Here is a 12,253-nt window from a genome sequence, read left to right on the forward strand (position 1 = left end):
CTATAGCCTTCAAAATAGATTGTATCTCAGCATCAAGAAAACACATCCTCACCACTATGCCCATAGACAGCATCATGAGAGATGGAAGAAAAATTCAGGCTGTTAACAGTTTTGTCTTGCTTGGATCCACAATCTAACAGCCTTGGCACCAGCTGTGAGGAAATGAAAATAAGAGTTGCCTTTGTAAACTTTGCTTTGAAGGACCTCTCCAGAGTGCTTAAGGGCAATGATGTCAGTCTGGAGAATAAGGTGCATCTAATCCAGGACATAGTCTTAGCAATTGCTTGCTATGCATCAGAGACCTGGATGATGACCAAGGATGACAGAAGAAAAATCTACGCCTTTTAATTGTGGTACTGGAGAAGAGTATTGAATATACCAAGGACGGCCAAGAGAACAAACAGGTTGAGAGGGTGAAGTCAGGTTTCTCCTTAGAGGCAAAGATTTCAAAACTCCATCTCACATACGTTGGGTAGGTTTCCAGGAGGGACTAGTCCTTGGAGAGGGATATCATACTTGGAAGGGTGGCGGGACAGTGCAGGAGAGGAAGAGCCCAGGTGAGATGAACTGATAACAGTCACTGAGCTGGTATGTCAAAACAGTGAAATTGGCTCTAGACAGATTACGGTTCAAAGCTACTCTTCATAGAGTCACAACTGCACACGAAACCAACAATGAGATAGTGAGTATTCTCCTCCAAATCCTTAATTTAAAAAATAGCAATTCTGTCATCCTTATTTATTGTCCCAAGGTTCAGATGTGGTGTTTTGTTTTGTTTTTTTTTTCAGATGCATATTAAGTAATTAAAAAGAACATGGCTTGGATCAGGCACAGTTTGGTCTTTAAAATTATATTACTGTTCTTTATCACTACGGTGAGATCGTTGACAGTAGATCCAACAACACTTAATTGTGCTCATGAAAAATCTATACTTATACTAAGAGCTGTTATCTGAACAAAATAAATGAACAGTGCATGGTTTAAAATCAAGAAAAGTGTGCATCAGGGTTCTCTATTCCTATTCAATCTATATGCTGAGCAAATAACTTGAGAAGCTGAACTATATATAAAAGATAGTGCTATCAGGATTGGAAGAAGACTCATCCACAACCTTCCTTCTGAAGGTGACAGAACCTTCCTATGAAATGTGAAGAGGATTTTCTATTTGAAATAGAAAAGAGTTACATGTATGCTGTTGTTAGATGCCCTGAAATCAGTAACAATTCATAGCAGCCTTATGAACGACATACCTAAACTGTGTGCTATCCTGTGCCATCCTCATCACCTTTGACATACTTTAGCCCAATTGCTGCAATCACTGTGTCAATCCATCTAGCTTAGGGTCTTCATCTCCTTGCTGTCCTTCCACCTTTCTAAGCATATTACCTCTTTCCAATGAACAGCTTCTAAAAACACGTCCAAACATTAATGAAGCCAAGTCATCTTTGCCAACATACAGCACCCTGGCTGCACTATCTCTAAGGCATATCTGTTCTTTTGGCAGTCAATGGGATTTCAGTACTGTTCTCTAACACCATAACTCAAAGGCATCAATTCTTCTCTCATTCCTATACATTATATAGCTCAAAGATGGATAACAGGTGATGGGAAAAGCCTTTAAACTGATATTGCTTTTTAGTACTTTGGAGAGGTACCTGACAGCAAACTTTCCCAATGCTGTCTTTTGATTTTCTTTTCTTTTTTTAAATTTATACCAGTTTATTTACAAAGTGCTTATACACTGTTCTTTACACCAGATCCTGACAGCTAGTACCAGTGGTGTTGATTGTAGATCCACATAGCATTAAATAGTTGACATTTTTAGTCTTTTCACCATCTAACAGACTGTAGCCTAATGGCCTAATGGTGAAAACTTTTCTTACATCTTTTCAACTGAGTGCTTAAAGTTTTACCAAATAAGATTGCATAACTCAAGATGATGACGAGTTTTCTGATCCTGATGACATATTCGCCTTCATAGAGTCCTGCTTCTCGAATTATCTGCTCAGTATACAGACTGAATACGTATGGATAAAAGTATACAACCCGGATGCACACATTTACTGATTTAAAACTGTGCAGAACCTTGCACTGTTCAGACAACAGCATGTTGGTTCTTCTCCCACAGTTAGTTAGATTCATACAGCCAAATACCTTTCTTTGCATGGTCAATAAAACATAAATAGATATGCTTTTGGTATTCTCTATTGTCTGTAAAGACTCACTTGACATCAACAATAGTATTCCTCATGCCACAGCTTATTTTCAACCTAGCTTGAACTTCTAACAATTCTCTGGCAATGTACTATTCTAGCTGGTTTTGGATGATCTTCAGCAACATTTTGCTTGCACGGGTCTTTAATGATATTGTCTGATAATTTCTGTATTCTGTTGGGTCACCTTTCATAGGAATTGGAAGAAATATGGATCTCTTGCAGTCAATAAATCAGGTGGCTGTCTTACAAATTTCCTTGGACAGACTTGTGCATGTGTCCATTGCTGTATCTACTAGCTGAAACTTGTCAATTGGTATCTCAAATTAAAGAAAAATGGTTTAAATTGTTATATCTGATTTGTTTTATAAACTAAAAGGAGAATCTTATCTCCTTTACTAATAATTTAAGATAAAATAATCCATATGTTGTTATGATTATGTTCTTTTCAAGCAATTCTGACTCAAACAGACTCTATATATATCAGAGTAAAACAATGCCTCTTCTTGCATTATCCTCACAAACACCTGTCTTGAGCTCACTGTTACAGCTACTATGTTAATCTTTTCAGTCAAGATTTCTTTTTCCATGACCAAGCATGTTGTGCTTCTCCAGAGAATAATGCCACCTGGTGACCTGCTCATAGATTTGAGACAAGGTCTCATATCCTCACTAGAGTAGTTGGAAACTATAGTCCCAGTGATAGGGTAAGAAAGGCTACAAACAGTATGATTGACTTTTGTAAGATCAATGACATTCTCATTTCAAATAAAATTTTTTGACAGAATAATCACTAACTATTCAGGTGGGACAAATCAGGAATCACATCAATTAAATCTGTAGAGCATGGAGAAGCTCAATATCACTAGTTAAATCAAGGCTAGGGACTCACTGAAGACCAGTAATTAATTACTCACAAGTTAAATTCAAAACTGAAAGAAATGAAACATGTTCCAGAAACAAGACCCAGAATGCAATCAGGGGTAAATCCCACTGAATTTAGAGAGATCCCTTGAAGAGTACATTTTAGGTACGAAACACTAATAACCAAAATCAAGATGAACAGTGTGATGATATCAAGGACATTATATATTAAGAAACAAAAGGTCATTAAAGATACACAATGTGTATGAATTTTGTATGTAAACCAAATAAAATAAAAATAAAATGGAAGAAAAAAATACAAGAAAGACAAAAATAAGTGTCAGAAGAAATGAAAACCTGACCGTGAATGCAGAGAATGGAATGCTAACTTGAACAGAAGAAATGATGACAAAAGAGGCTGAACAAGAAATTTTAAAGGTGAATTCAAAAAGACAAAAGTATACAAATTAATTAGAAAACGAAAAGAGAAAAACATACTTGCAATTTCTCCAGTTGAAAGAATTGAAGAAATAAATCAAATAATGGATTTTAATATTTAAAACCCCAGTCACTGAAGCAATCCATCTTATATGGGGTCTTCCTCTCTTGTGCTTGTGGGGGTAGGTGTGTCAAACATAAGAAGGTTGGCTCACTATAGAGTGGGGTTCAGATCTATTGTACACATGGTTGCTATGTGGCACAGGTGACTTGATGGCACATAACAACAACAACAACACTAAACAAATTCTATAGGCAAAATACTGAACAAAAGAAGACGAAGACATAGCAAAAAGAACAGGTGGACAGTATTTTCAGAAAGGCAGAATCAAAGTTCAAGCTGTAAGAAAAATATTGGCAAAAACCAAGTCTCCAAGATCTGATGTGAAAAACAAAACTATGTATACAAACTTTACCAACTTTTAAGTGAACTAGTATAATTTTTTTTTTTTTTTAAAGGAGCTTAAAAAACAAAACAAGTTTCCAGGAACAGCTGAAATAGAACATACATGTCACTGTGGACCACTGAACAGAAACCAACCCCCAGCTGACCTTCTAATGGGTTTTCACAGACAGTAAATCAGATGGGAGGAGAATCCATATCTTTCTTCCTTGAAACCGGTGGAGGATTTGAACCATTTGTATCACAGCACGATTCTTCACCACTAAGTCACCAGAGTTCCTTTAGAAAGACTATTTGTGTAGACGATGCTGTAAGCTCAAGACTGCATGGCATTAAATTCAAATCTCTACCCTTAAAACAGTAGATGTTTCTAGTACTCTTTATTGTATTGTAAACTGTATATTGTTGTTGTTGTTATGTGCCGTCGAGTCTTTTGCGACTCATAACGACCCTATGAACAACAGCCCTAAACCCTGCTCTATCCTGTGCAAATCGCATTGCCTCTGACACACCCATCCCGGTTACCCCAGTCACTGAATCAATACACCTCATAGAGGGTCTTCCCCTCCTGCGCTGTCCCTCTACTCTATCCAGCATGATGTCCCTCTCCAAAGACCTGTCTCTCCTTACAACATGTCCAAAGTATGTCAGACGAAGCCTCCAAGGAGTAGCCTAGTTTAACTGTCTCGAGGATGAATCTGTTTGTTTTCTTGGCAGTCCATGGTACACTCAATACTCTTCTCCAGCACCACAGCTCAAAGGCGTCAATTCTCCTTCTATCCTCCCTAGTCATTGTCCAGCTCTCTGATGCATAACAAGTGATTGCAAAGACCATGGCCTGTATCAGGTGCACCTTAATCTCCAGAGAGTACTTTAGAGAGGTCCCTAACAGTGGACTTTGCCATCGTAATAGGTTTTTTTATTTCCTGGCTGCTGGTGCCAAGAGGGTTGACTGTGAAGCCGAGCAAACTGAAGCTGTGAACAATCTCAATCTCTTCGCCATCCATCCTGATGCTACCGATTGGTCCAGTGGTGAGAATCTTTGTCTTCTTGACATTGAGCCTCAGGCCATACTGAAGGCTGCAGTCCTTGACCCTCTGCAGTAAGGTCCTCCTCAGTTTCAGTAAGCAGGGCTGTGCCATCTGCATAACGCAGATTGTTGATAGATCTTCCACCAATCCTAACGCCGCTTCTCCTCATAGAGCCCAGCCTCTTGGATAATCTGCTCTGCATACAGGTTGAAAAGGTATGGAGATAGGACACATCCGTGGCGTACACCCTTCCGAATTTTGAACCATGCAGTGTTGCCCTGCTCTGTTCTGACGACTACCTCTTGGTCCAAGTATAGGTTTTGCAATAGCACGATTAAATTAATTGATTAAAAAAACTGTATATATTGGCCATAATAAGGACCTGAAATGGATAAAAGACTCATTCTTGAAACTGACTTATAGGAAAATGTGAATTTGTATAAAAAAACCTTATTTTGAGAATACATTTTCCCTTTAATTACAAATAGAAACCAAACTCACAAGTGTAGATGAATAAATATTCTAGGAATATAGAGGAGTCGGATACAATTCAGAGATTTCTTAGTTTGTGATTGCTAAGAAAAAATTCCAGAGTAAATTTTTAATTAGGCATATTGTTAAAAATGTGAGTGAAGATCCATTTGTTAAAAGTAAAAATTCACTCTTGTTATTAATAAATATGGAACAACGTGAGGACTACTATGGATTTGTACAGGTGATATGTACATAAGTATTAATATACTTATAGCTAATTCCATAATTTTTATTGTGTACTTAAAATGCTCTTTGAGGTTAGTGAGAGCTCAAATAATCAAATGACTGATTTGATGACATAAGAAGGATCAGAATGTACATTCTCATTATAAAGTGCTATAAATTGAGAAAAAGATTTAGAAAATAAGAAAGAAATTATCACAAAGAGACCAACTGCAGAATATAGCCAGTCAAGAAAAATAACAGTACAGCATGGCAAGGAGGCAGCATGCCCTTTGCAGGTGCATTAGTTCATCTTGATAGCATAAAGGGTCCAATATAGATGAAACACCATGAGGACTCCAGATGACAGTGATCTGTTTTCACATTAGGGAAGTTCAGTGGAAAAAGAAATTAAAATAGAAATTTAAAAACTGTTGTTAATTGCCTTCAAGTCAAGCACAACTCATAGCAACCCTAGGAACAAAAGGCCTGAAACCCCTCTACAACTATCGACATTTATCAAAGTTCATAGAGTTTCCGGAGGCATGCTGTTTGGGAAGTGGATGTGACTTCTTCTTCCAAGCACTTAAAAAATATGCTATTAATTCTATCTCTTAACTAAGAAAGCTGAGGTGAATGCATTCAAAACACCAAGGCATTTTCTTTTATCTCTTATAAGTCAGGGATGCCCCACTGTGTCTGCAGAGGTGAGGAGGGGGACCAAAACAGTCAAAAAACAATACAAGAATTTGTGCTGTATTCTACAGTGAAAAAGAAACGGTGATATAACAAAATGATTACAGATACAAATTCAAGGATTACAAAGAAATCTTTGCATTGAAGATGTAGTAAAATAACTTTTACAAAAATGGTAACATGTCACCCTCTTCTTGAAACTACTGTTTTTGTGTATGTTTCAGGCTAACTCAAGTTGCCACATGAAATAGCACTGCTCTCATCTTACACTGGTGGGCATGTTGTATTTTAGCAAGCATCAACATGTTATCATTACAGTAGCTCATTCCTGCTGGGGGAAAGGAAAGAGATTTAGGTAAGGCTTAAAGCAGACAACTCCCTTCCCTTACCTCTTACTTTTCATAGGTGGAAAATGGGAATATGAAAATCAAGTTGCCAGGACTTAACTCTCTGCTCTTTCATTCATTGATTTTTATGCCAGTACGTACACCGGTTTTTTGGATTAAAGCCCCTTAGAACTAAAATGGAATCATCACAATCCTCAGTTTATAGCATTCTGCACTATCACAAGCATCCATACAAAGTTCCTATCACAGATCCCTCATTAGTGTTAGGGGAACAACAAAAGCCCATTACATGGAGTGATGGCAACTCATGGCGACCCTCCATTGAACATCCAAACTTATACATTTCTGGTATATTACTGTTAAGTGTCATTGAGTTGACTCCAACACACAGTGATCCAATGTACAACATAATAAAACTGCCCAATTCTGCAACATCCTCTAATCTTTGTTGTGCTTATGTTCACTGATGCAGTCACTGTGTCAATACAGCTCTTTAAGTGTATTCCTTTTTGCTAAACCTCTACTGTTCCCAGCATGATATCCTACTCCTCGGACTAGTTCCTCCTGAGATGATGCTTAAAGTACATGAGATCTCGTTTCACCATCTTTGCTTCTAAGGAGCACTCTAACTGCACTTTCATGGCAGATCTGTTTACTCTTGCACGGTTTTGTTTTATGTAACCCATACTGCTGTTTTATTTGTATCTAACTTATAGTAGATTTTAAGTTCTAGCCATGTTGTTGGACATACTTAGAAACAACTAACCAGTTACAAACAGCAAATTCTTTACTATTATTATTGATATTATAAGCTAAACTGACACTAATACAATAACTTAGACATCTTAGTATTCCACCGAAGATAAAGAATTTCACAGAACATTCAGCATCAGAAAAGATCACTTTGTGACCAAAAACAGATTAACATAAAATTAAGATGTGATGTGAAAAACTGAGTAAGAACATTGTATCATCAGGACTGGATTAAGTGTCTAGAACAACTTATGATATGCAGATGACACCGCTTTGCATCCTAAAAGCAAAGAAAACTTGAAGTATATACTGTTAAAGATCAAAATTCCTTTGCGTATGGAATACACCTTAATACAAATAAGAATCCTCAATACCAGACCAATAAACATCATGATAAATGGAGAAAAAAACTGAAGTTGCTGAAGACTACATTTTACTTGAATTGATAACCAAAACATTGGAAGGAGGTGTAAAGAATTTTTTTTTAAAAGAAGCTGCAGAGGGCAAATTAGCAGCAAAAGACCTCTTGTAGAGTTAAAAAGCAAAGATGTCAATATTCGGTTACTAAAGTATGCCTGACCCAAAGACATAGTGTCTTCAGTTAACTTAAACGCATTTGAAAGGTAGACAATAAAAAAGGAAGACAGAAGAAATATTGATGCATTTGAATTAGTATGGGGTTAACAAAGAGTACTAAGTACATCATGCCTGCCAGAAGAACACATATTTCTTGGAAGAAGTGCAACCAGAAGGCTCTTCAGAAGCAAGCATGGTAAGATTTTATCTTACATACTTTGCACATGGTATGAGAAGGGGCCAGTCCCTGGAGAAAGGCATCACGCTTGACAGAGGGTATATGCAAAAGATGAAGATAATAGATTGATGCAATGACTATAACAATGAAATGGAAGTTAGCAAGGATTGTGAGCACGGTACAAGACCAGGCAGTATTATTTATGTATACACAAATGTCAATGAAGTGGGAATTGAGGGGAACCATTCGCTAGATCATAGAAATGATTTCATCTTCGTGATAAGAAAAGTAAAAGCTAATGTGGCTGTTGCATACAGGTTGAAAAGGTATAGAGACAGGACACATTTTGAACCATGCAGTGTTTCCTTGTCTGTTCTGACAACTGCCTCTTGGTGCAAGTATAGGTTTCTCGTTAGCATGATCAAATGTTCTAGGACTCCCATTCTTCTCAGAGTCAGCCACAGTTCGTTGTGATCCACAGTCAAACGCCTTTGCATAGTCAATGAAACACAGATGTACATTCCTCTGGTATCCCCTGCTTTCAGCTAAGATCCATCTAACATTAGCTACACGATCCCTAGTACCACGACCCCTTCTAAACCCAGTCTGGACTTCCGTCAGTTCTCTGCTGATGTGCTGTTTCAGTCCTTTTCGGATAATCTTCAGTAGAATCTTGCTTGCATGTGAAATCAATGATATTGTTCTATAGTTTCCACACTCTGTTGGGTCACCCTTCTTTGGGATGGAACAAGCATAGATCTCTTCCATTCAGTTGGCCAAGTGGTTGTTCTCCAGATTTCTTGGCACAACTTGGTGAGCACATCCAGGGCAGCATCTGTTAGCTGAAATATGTCAATTGGTCCTGGGGCCTTATTTTTTTGCTATTTCCTTCAAAGCACCCTGAACTTCTTTCTTCATCACCATAGGCTCCCACTCATATGTTGTTTCATGAAATTCTTTTGTGTCTGCCAATTCCTTTTGATACAGTGACTCAGTATATTCTTCCTGGATCATTTAATATTCTGCCTAAAGCATCCTTGATTATAGTAATTCTCCAGGGATGTGTCCTGTCTCCATACCTTTTCAACCTGTATGCAGAACAGATTATCCGGGAGGCTGGGCTCTATGAAGAAAAATGTTGGATCAAGATTGGTGAAAGATCTTTCAACAACATGTGTTAGCAGATGACACAACCCTGCTTGCTGAAACTGAAGAGGACCTGAGGCGCTTGTTGCAGAAGGTCAAGGACTGCAGCATCCAATATGGATTGAGGAGATTCTCACCACTGGACCAATTGGCAGCATCAGGATGAATGGTGAAAAGATTGAGATTGTTCACAGCTTTAGTTTGCTTGGCTCCACAGATAACACTCTTGGCACCAGGAGCCAGGACATTAAAAGGCGCATTGCCATGGGAAAGTCTGCTGTTAGGGACCTCTCCAAAGTATTGAAGAGCAATGGTGTCTCTTTGGAGACTAAGGTGTGTTTGATACAGGCCATGGTCTTTGCTATCACTCGTTATTCATCAGAGAGTTGGACAATGTCTAAGGAAAATAGAAGGAGAATTGATACCTTTGAGCTATGGTGCTGGAGAAGAGTATTGAGGGTACCATGGACTGCTAGAAAAACAAAAAGATTCATCCTGGAAAGGGTTAAACCGGGAGGCTCCTTTGAGACAAGGATTCTGAGGCTCTGTCTAACATTCTTTGGACATGTTGTAAGGGGGGACTGATCCTTGGAGAGAGACATCATGCTTGGTAGGGTGGAGGGATAGTGCAGGAGGGGAAGGCCCTTTATGAGGTGAATTGATTCAGTGACTGGGTTAATCGGGATGGGAGTGTCAGAGACAATGCGATTGGCACAGGACAGAGCAGAGTTTAGGTCTATTGCACAGAGAGTCGCTATGAGTCACAAGTGACTTGACGGCACATAACAACCACCACCACCATGTGGCTGTAAGGAGCATTGTTTGACAAAGTAAGTAAGTAAGGACACTCAGAAGTCTTCAAGGAATTAGGAAAGATACAGTGCGGGTCTGAAAAGGCAGGGTGATGGTGGGCATGGGATGATGGTAATTTTTATAAAACACAATGTTTGGGAATGATCATATTAAACAATGTGAATATTAAAATAAAATAAAAATAAAAGAAAAAAGGAAAGGATACTTGTGCTGAAGAATAAGAATATATTTGGCACCAAAACCAACAACATTTTAAAAAAAAAGTGTATGGTCACACAAGTATGTGTAGAGGCAAATCTATGTATATGTAGTTCTAGGTGTGTATAAAACAAAGACAGAAGTTATCAATATGTATGTGAAGCACAATATGGGTATCTTTCTTGTTAACTGACCTTGTGTCAACTATGACTCATAGCAACTCTATGAGTAATGGATCTGGACACTGCCCTCTATTGGGCCATCCTGACCATCTCTGACATACTCAAGTTCACCATTAGAGGCACTGTGTCAATCCAATTCACTGAGAGTATTCCTCCTTTGCTAACCTTCCACCCTTCCCAGCATAATAATGTCTTTTTCCAAGAAAGAGATCCTTCTAATAACATGCCCAAAGAACATGAGATGAAGTTTCACTGTCCTTGCATCCAACAAGCATGTGGGCTGCACCTTTTCCAAGATTTATTTATTTGTCCTTTGGCAGTCCATAAAATATGCACATTCTTCTCCAATACCACAACGCAAAGGCATACATTCTTTGTCTGTCACACTTCCTCACTCTACAACTGTCAGCCACACAGCAAGTAGCTGAAAAGACTATGGATTAGATCAGGTGCACGTCAGTTTTCAAACTGACATCTTTGTTTTTCTGCACTTTTGAGAGGTCGGACAGCAGGTATTTCCAATTTCTGATTTCCTAGCTGGTGGCACCAAGGATGCTGACTGTGGATTCAAGCAAGATGAAATCACTGACAATTTCTATCTCTTCTCTATCTTATCATAATGTTGTTTGCTACTGGCACAGTGATCAACTTTTTGTTTGTTTGTTTGTTTGTTTTAAATCACTGCTTGATGTTGAGATGTAACCTATATTCAAGCCTGTAGTCTTTGACATGTTTCAAGTCCTTCTCATTTCCCAAGAACAAAGTTGTGTCATCTGCATAACACAGGGTGTTGATGAGTTGTACTCTTATCCTAATGCCACATTAGATCTCAAATGATTTGTTTTGCATATAGATTGACTAGGTATGGAGAAATACAGCCGCAAAGAACATCTTTCTGATTGTAAACCATGCTGTGTTCCCTTGCTGTTTGCGGCACACATACATAAATACATACTCCCACACACACACAGAGAAATATTTTAATAGAGAGCAAAGTTACAGGTACTTCTCAGATACAACCAAATGCTTTTCAAGATTATGTTTTTGAATTTGAATACTTAAGACCTTAATTTCATAGAACACAGTCAAATGGCACAATGCAATTCACAAAAGTCATTTGAGCATAACTGAGAGGTTAGCAGTATCTGGAATCATAAAAGGTTACAAGTAGCTATTTAAGATACAACTATTGGTCTCAGCTTGCCAAAAGTAAAAGAGAAGGAAGGAAACCCAAGTTTCCAAGAAGAAATTAATTAGTTTCTAAGGCTAACAGTCCACCTAAGCCATAGCCTCATGTACCTTGAAACAAGAAGAAATGGATGGTGTCTACCAAAGAAAGGAAGTTGCTCAATGAGACTGATTAATACAATGACTGCTACACTGAGCTCAAGTGTGCCAGAGCTGATGAGGATTGCACAGGATAGGACAAGATTCAGAACGATTGTCAGAGTGTGGCTATGAGTCATACTCAACTAGAAGGCAACTAATAACTACAGCTACCAATATTTACCACTCTGAACAGAGCCATAATAGATGAACTGTGACAAAATGGGAGGGGAAACATGCAGGAGAGAAATCAAATTGTTAAAATGTTTAGACTTACTGGACCAATCAAGAACAGAGGACTCCCTGAAACTACTGCCCTTCAGTACTTTTTTT

At 38.3% G+C, this 12,253-nt stretch overlaps 1 protein-coding gene and 1 pseudogene across 1 annotated transcript in view; both read right to left on the bottom strand.

The window, feature by feature from the left end:
• LOC102852426 overlaps positions 1 to 2,109 on the bottom strand; it is a 35,735-nt pseudogene extending 33,626 nt beyond the window's left edge.
• SPATA5 (spermatogenesis associated 5) overlaps positions 1 to 12,253 on the bottom strand; it is a 334,732-nt gene that overhangs the window by 100,222 nt on the left and 222,257 nt on the right. The window lies entirely within an intron of this gene.

The sequence above is a fragment of the Elephantulus edwardii genome, unplaced genomic scaffold (genome assembly GCF_000299155.1).
Source record: "Elephantulus edwardii isolate Elephantulus edwardi_28Jun2011 unplaced genomic scaffold, EleEdw1.0 scaffold00012, whole genome shotgun sequence".
NCBI classification, from domain to species: domain Eukaryota; kingdom Metazoa; phylum Chordata; class Mammalia; order Macroscelidea; family Macroscelididae; genus Elephantulus; species Elephantulus edwardii.